We start from the raw sequence: 7,792 nt of genomic DNA, 5'->3' as shown, positions 1-7,792 counted from the left end.
TTTTTTGTCTTTTTGAGACAGGGTCTCCCTGTAGCCCCAGCTGACTTGGAACTCGCTATGTAGACTAGACTGGCCTCAAACTCACAGAGATCCACCTGCCTCTGCCTCCCAAGTGCTGGGATTAAAGGCGTGCGCCACCAAGCCCAGTTTTAAGGTTTGTTTTTTTTTAATATTGTATTTATTTTTATTTTATGTGTTTAAGTGTATTGCCAGCATGTATATAAGTGCACCTGTGTCATGTAGTACCCATGGAAGTCAGAAGAGGGTGTCAGATTTCCCAGAACCGGAGTTACAGATAGTTGTTAGCCACCATGTGGGTGCTGGGAATCAAGCCCAGGTCCTCTGCAGGAGCAGCCAGTGCTCTTAACCACTGAGCCATCTCTTCAGCCCCCTACCTTTAAGGGTTGTTTTAGGACTTGGGGGCATAACAGAAGACTCTGGATTCAATCACCACACACATAGAAAAGTGTGATAATTACCTTTGTACATGTATGAAGACAAACTGGTGATAGCAGTCTGCAATTTGAGTAGGCCATATCAGCAGTGGAGCTGAGCCATGTGGAAACTCCCGTGACAGTCTGGAGTTTTCTCTCTGTTGATCCCTTTATCCATATGGTCAGATGGCAGCTTGGTAGAGGCCATCACCTTCTCAGTGTTAAGTGTCCTCTTTATGAAGTTCAGGTAAAGGTGTTGCATCCTTTCTTGGTCTGTTACGTTCAGTAAGTTCTCAAGACCTGGTTTTCCTGATTTGATTTTAATATCTCTGTGTGCTCATGTGGGCCAATTTGCTTTGAAAAATTTATAGAGTTGTCCCTTTTTTACTTTAGGAATAACTTATTATTAGTCTGCACTTCATGGATGGTTCATGACAGGTGGTACTGTTTATGTGCACAAAATACAGAATCATCCTGATTCTATATTTGCATTTAAAATGCAGGCATATGCTGTTTGTAAAATAGAATCTTCCACAGCTGGGAAAGGTACTACTTCATATGAAGTAGCTTAAGAAAGGTGACCTCAACACTCAAGTTATTTTTTCCCCATGCCTCTAGACTCTACTACATTTTCAGAACTGATTTGTTTTTCTGTGAACAGAAGGTCCACCCAATAAAAGCTATCTAGGCTGTAATGTCAGGGTCATAGAGCTCAGAGATCTAATCTTGTGCCTTAGCATGAAATTGCTTCTGAAACTGCCCAAGTGTTAGAATTATCAAAACATATTTTAATTTATTGAAAATACTTTCCTCAGTTTTAATGCTTAGTTGGGCATTTTAATTTCAAAAGGGAGATAGCATCTGGGAGATTATTTGAAAAAATATGTGCAACTTTCTGCTTCTGATAATGACTGAAATTGCTCCTATTGGATCAAATTTCCACAGAGTATGACAAGTTCTGGGTAAAATATAAAAACCACTCAAGGTACTAGAGAGCAACACTTAGGAAGGGACCCTGAATCAACTTCCTGCTTTGTACAGCTTGTAGCCTGAGGTCTCATCCCTGAGGTAGCCGAAATGTGAAATTTACTGTTTTTACTACTTGAAAATGCAGAAGATAAAATTCTCATAACTACTGAAGATGGAAAATAACTGGGAAATTTCTGGAAGAAGACAGCCACATAATAGAAACCACATATTCTGATTATAAACTATGCCAAATTTTTGTCTAGAACCTGAGATATTCAAGACAGACTCTAGGTGGTACAATTAATGATAAAGGAATTAGAATAAATTTTAGCAGATATCTATGCAAGAGAAACAGTTTGAGATATAAATCTAGCAAACTTTGTGGTTTGCTAAAATGAATAGTTTTCAGAGGAATATAACAGGACCCAAGCACCTCAAAATACATCTTCCACAATGTCCAGGACACAAGCTAATATGAAGAAACAAGAAAGATGTATACTTACACAAAAAGCTAAACTGAATAAACAGTAAAAAGAGCAAGAGACCCCCCACCTCCAGAGGACATAGATTCGGGTATCAGACACAATTTCATAATATGCTCAAAGATATAAAGAAAAACACCTTTGGGTTAAATAGGAAGTCTTAAGAGAAACAGAAACTAAAAGCAAGTGGAAATTCTAGAAATTAAACACGTCACTTGTGCTTAACAAAGAGGAAGCATCAGTGAACTTAAAAATCAATCAGTAGAAATTATACAATCTCAATAACAGGGTAGTAAGGGGGAAAATCAAAATAAAATGAACAAAGCCTCATGAACTACTTATGTATAATTAGAATAACAAAGGAAACGAGAAAGAAAATGAAGCTGGAAAAGGTATCTGAAAAAATAATGACTTAAAATTTCCAATTTCAGCCGGGCATGGTGACGCAGGCCTTTAATCCCAGCACTTGGGAGGCAGAGGCAGGGGGATCTCTGTGAGTTCAAGGCCAGCCTGGTCTATATAGTGAGTTCCAGGACAGCTGGGGCTACAGGGAGACCCTGTCTCAAAAAGACAAAAAAAAAATTTTTCCGATTTTGTTGTAAACAAAGTTGCAATTTCAAGAAGCTTAGCAATGCTGATTTAATCGGGACAAATATAAAGAAAGCATCTATGTTCAACATAGTCACATTGCTTTATGTGGAAAATGGAAAAAAAAATCTGGAAAGCAGTTAGAGAAAAATGGATTGCACACATCAGGAATAGTGAGTCAAGTGGTAACTTAACAATAATGGAGGCCAAAAGGCATGGAAACATCTTTAAATCCTGGAAGGAAAAAAAATCTGTCAACTCAGAAATCTATAGTGAAAATATTCTTAAAGAACAGCAAAGAAATAATATTTTCAGGTAAAAGAAAACTAAAGTGATTACAAGTGTGCCTTTATTTTTATTTTATGTGTATACATGTTTTGCCTGCTTATGCAAGTATACCCATGCCATGCAATGCCTGCAGAGACCAGAAGAGGGCATCAGATCCCCTGGAACTGGAGTTACTGATAGTTGTTAGCCACTATGTAGACACTGGGAGCTGAACCCTGGTTCTCTGCTGCAAGAACAGCCAGTGCTCTTAACCATTCAGCCATCTCACCAGCCCTATAAACATGCCTTTATTATATGAAGTGCTAAGAATATTCCACAAGCTGAGAAGAAATGAACTGGCTTGAATTCCAGCTCTTCAGAAACAAACGAAGACCACCATAGTGAATATGTGGGAAAACATAATTTCATTTTTTAAAAACACATGTGAGGTTTATGTGTGTAGATGTAATGGGTCATTTTCTATATGGTATAGATAACCATTGTAGAATAAAGAACAGAAGACTACAGAAAGTTAAGGATACACTTTCTAGTATTTAAAGCAGTGGTTCTCAAACTTTTGATCTTGAGGTCCCATTTGACTCCTAAATCTTGTTAAAGATCTCAAGGAGCTTTTTAATGAATACCTATTATTATATAACATGTTAAAAACTAAAATATTCATTTACTACTTCATTTAAAAACCTAGTATTTTCTAAAGCAAAAAATAGGGAGCAGATTAGCATACTACATTATTCAAGTCTCAATAACTGGCTTTAATGGAGGACATCTGGGTTTTCATGTCTGCCTCTGCATTCGTTGTGGTAGGATGTGATGTTTAGGTTGAAATAAGTGAAAAAAAATCCATCTTCACACATAAAAACACATAGTCAAAATGGAGAATTTTAAGATAATTGTGGATATCTGCTTTAATGCTAAACCAACACTCAGAAGTGGATGTTTCCTAAGGGTTAGTTGCCATGACAAATCTAACTAGTGACTTTCCAGTTGATCTGTTTTGCACTTAGAAACTTTTTTATGATCATGTTTTGATCATTTGGGAAAAAAAGTGGCCACAGATCTTCAAATGTTGATGAATTTCATTAAGTAATGTCCAATTGATGCATGTTCATGTCACACCATCTCATCAGAAAAATATAGTTTGAGCCAGCTTGGTCGCACACACCTTTAATCCCAGCACTTGGGAGGACAGTCCTGGAACTCACTTTGTAGACCAGGCTGGCCTTGAACTCAGAGATCCACCTGCCTCTGCCTCCCAAGTGCTGGGATTAAAGGTGTGTGCCCCCACGCCCGGCATATAAAATTTAAAAAAAACAAAATGTTTTTAAATTCAAATTTCATTTGTCAATTGCTGTCTTTGAAGTTGTATGTTTATTTCATTCATATAAAAAATGCACCCTCCTGCCAAATCCAAATAACCATTATTTTTCAAGTAAAAAAGTGGTGTTCTATGGGGGGGAAAGTGGCTATTTCCACTCCCAAATTTATCAGTCATGTAAATAGTTTTCTTAAAGAAAGTGACTGTATTTTCGTATGTAGAAGAATTGCGTTAGAGGCACATACCATCTCATCACACTGAATATTAAATAGACAAGTACTCTAGAGTCAATATTTAATATTTTCAGTATTTCACCAAGATTATTCTTAGGACAATGCACTCCTGTAATCCTGGCACTTGGAAGACTAAGGTGGGAGGATCAGAAATTCAGCCTTAGCTACACAGAGAGTTTGAGGCTACCCTGGACTACATAAAACACTGTCTCAAACAAAACCAAACAAAGATATTCTTTAACTTTCCATTTTAATGCAGAATAATAGTAAAGAATAGAACCACTGTAAAATAATTTACATTTGTAATCGATAAAGTGTTTCATTGACTCATTTACAATGTGAAAATTATGAAAACAGAATTTGATGTTTGAGGCATTCATCATACCTGCATTTAAATTTTCAGTTCCTTTTGCTTTAAGCTCTGAATGATTGGTCTCAAAATGATGCTGCAGCTTAACTTAGACCATAGTACTATTCAAAAATGTTCTGTTCAGAGGACATAAAAGGTAAATTCTTAACATTTTATAAAGACTATTGAGAGGAAGTTTTTCCTATATTTTGTTCATTATACTTTTGTTACTTTCTTACAGTTTTGCACAGTTTCTTGGGTAGACTAAAGAAATCTAATTGAGTCAGAGCTCTCTGATGCCTTCATCTTTCTCAGCATATTAAGGCAGCTGTGTATTAAAGTCATTTTTAAATTATGATATATATTTATATATAATGAAATTTTTCTTAAAAGTGTGTGTATATGTAATGTATGTGTGTGCATTCATGTGTGTGAGTGCAGTCATGTGTGAGCTGTGGCACACTTGGAGAGGTAAGAGAACCTCAGGTGTCAGTCCTTACCCTCCACCCTGCTTGAGACAGGGTTTCTTTGTGGTGTGCAGACATGGGCTAGCTGGCCCACAGGCTTTCAGAGATTCTCCTGTCTCTGCCTCACACATCCCTGTAGGAGTACCGGGTTTACAGATTCACATTACCATGCCCAGATTTACATAAGTTCTGAGATTTGATCTCAGATTGACAGAGGCAGGAGGATCATGAGTTTAAAGCCAAACTGAACTATATAGCAAGACCCTGTCTCCAAAAAATTGTGTTTTTAATATGCCAGGGGCATCACCTATAAAAGTTCAAAGGGGGTACAATAGTTACAAAGGGCTTTTAAAAGGGAACTTTGAGAAAAAATAATTTCAAAAACAAGCCATACCTCTATCTTGAAAATTGTAGAAAATATTGCTGAAACGAGAGCCGTAAATCAGTAAAGAGATGTAACCATGTTTGTGCATTGAAAAATGCAATATTAGTGAGATAGAAATTCTCAATTTGACCGATTCATTGACTGTAGTCCCAGTCATACTTTTACCATAGATTTGGAGGCAGGGCAGAAGTAAGCCTCAGGTGTCTTCTCTAGCACTGTCCACCTTATTTTTAAGGTATATCCGTGAGTTATTTATTTAAAATCTCTCCAGTTTCTTTTTTTTTTTTTTTTCCTTTTGGTCTTTTTGAGACAGAGTCTCCCTATAGCCCCAGCTGCCCTGGAACTCACTATGTAGACCAGGCTGGCCTTGAGCTCACAGAGATCCGCCTGCTTCTGCTTCATGAGTGCTGGGATTAAAGGCGTGTGCCACCAGTTTCTTTTTTAACTTCCCAGACTGTGATGTTTATCTCTATAAGCTCAGTTAGATGATTTACATTTTTCTGTAGAGCACAGGTGAAGGTACACTGGGGGCTTTAGAAGAGTGGTAGAAATATGATGGAAAACCTCTTGGTGCCTGGAAGTGTGAAAGGTCCAGTGTCAAAGCCTGGATACCCAGGATCACGATGTGTGGAGTCAAGACCATCATAGCTGACCATCAAGAGAGTTGGGAAGTCTGTTCATGAGAATCAGTCCTCCCAAGATGAGAATATGCAAATGACAGAAACCTCCCCTGTCCCCAGCATAAGCCCAACACAGAGGCAAAGCCACTGTCATGTACAACCAGGGACTTTGGAGGAGAGGATTGTGGGGAGTGCAGCCATTCAGAGAAGGCTGAAACTGCTGCCCAACATCGGGAAGTCCTCCATCCTCCAATCTGCCCCACCATCAGCCCACCAGAGAGAGGGATGTGGAACTGTGACTCATAGTTGGTGACCACAGCTCTAGGTTCATAGGGAGGGACCACAGTTCCAGGTTCACAGGAGGGGACCTCAGATTTCTTAATGTAGGCACTTAGAGCCACAGACTTCCCTATTAGAACTGTTTTCATTGAATCCCATAGGTTTTGGTATGTTGTGTTTTCATTTTCATTCAATCTAGTAAATTTTTGTTTCCTTCTTGATTTCTTCTTTGTTGCATAGTGTGTTGGTTGGGCTTCATGAATGTGTACATGTTGTGGGGGCTCTCTTGCTATTGAGTTGTAATCTTATTCAATTGTGATCTGGCAGAAAACAAAGAATTGTCTCAATTTTCCTGTATTCGTTAATGCTTGTTTTATTTCCAGATATATGATCTATTTCAGAGAAAGTTCCGTGAGCTGCTAAGAAAAATGTGTATTCTGTAGCATTTGGATGGAATGTTCTATAATGTCTGTTAAGTCCACTTGATCTATGATGCCATCTAATTCAATATTTCTGTGTTCTGTCAGGCTGACCTGTCAGTTGGTAAGAAAAGTGAGGTATTGAGGTCTCCCAGTACTATTGTGCTGAGGTTAATCTTGACTGCCTTTAGAAGTAGTTATGATATTGGTGGCACCTATGTTGGGGTGGATGTGTTCAGAGTGGTAATGTCTTTTTGATGGATTGTTCTCTTATCCAGGATGAAGTCTTTATCTTTTCTCACTAGTTCAGGATTGAAGTCTATTATGTCAGATTCTGGAGTGTAACAAGTATATTTCACCCTAAGGTAATATCTGTCTTTTGTGGTGAAGTACTTTTCTCTGAAACAACAAGTAGATGGATCTTGCTTTTTTTAATCCAGTCCACTAGTCTGTATCTTTTGAGACCATTAATATTCAGAGTTATCATTGAAAATTGTGTACTGATTCTTACTATTTTGTCTTCTTCCTCTCTGGCTTAGTAGTATTCTAGCATAATCTGTTCTTTCCTGTGGCCTGATGGATGGATTTACTTTCTCTTCAGTCAGAAGAATTCCTTCAAGTGTTTCTGTAGAGCTGGTCTGATGGTCATAAACTCCTTTAGTCTGTTTTTATCATAGAAAGTATTTATTTTTCTTCAATTAGGATAGATAGCTTTACTGGATATAGTACTTACAGTTAACAGTTGTTATCTTTGAGAACTTGAAATACATTATTACAAGCCCTTTTGACTTTTAAGGTTTCAATTGTAGAAGCTGGTGTTATTCTGATGGGTCTGCTTTATATGTAATTTGGTGTTTTACTTTCTTTGTCCTATATATTTAGTGTTTTAATTAAAATATACCAAGGGGAGATTATTTTCTGACCTTGACTGATATTCTAAATGCCTTCTGTATCTGGTATCTGG

General features: G+C 37.7%; 1 protein-coding gene across 1 annotated transcript in view; it reads left to right on the top strand.

Moving 5' to 3' along the window:
• The window catches only part of Gpr137c (G protein-coupled receptor 137C), an 82,428-nt gene that overhangs the window by 41,021 nt on the left and 33,615 nt on the right, over window positions 1–7,792 (top strand). The gene's annotated exons all lie outside the window — the stretch shown is intronic.

Source organism: Nannospalax galili, unplaced genomic scaffold (genome assembly GCF_000622305.1).
Source record: "Nannospalax galili isolate Female #2095 unplaced genomic scaffold, S.galili_v1.0 scaffold336, whole genome shotgun sequence".
Lineage (NCBI taxonomy): Eukaryota > Metazoa > Chordata > Mammalia > Rodentia > Spalacidae > Nannospalax > Nannospalax galili.
This window is presented reverse-complemented; position numbering and strand designations above follow the sequence as displayed.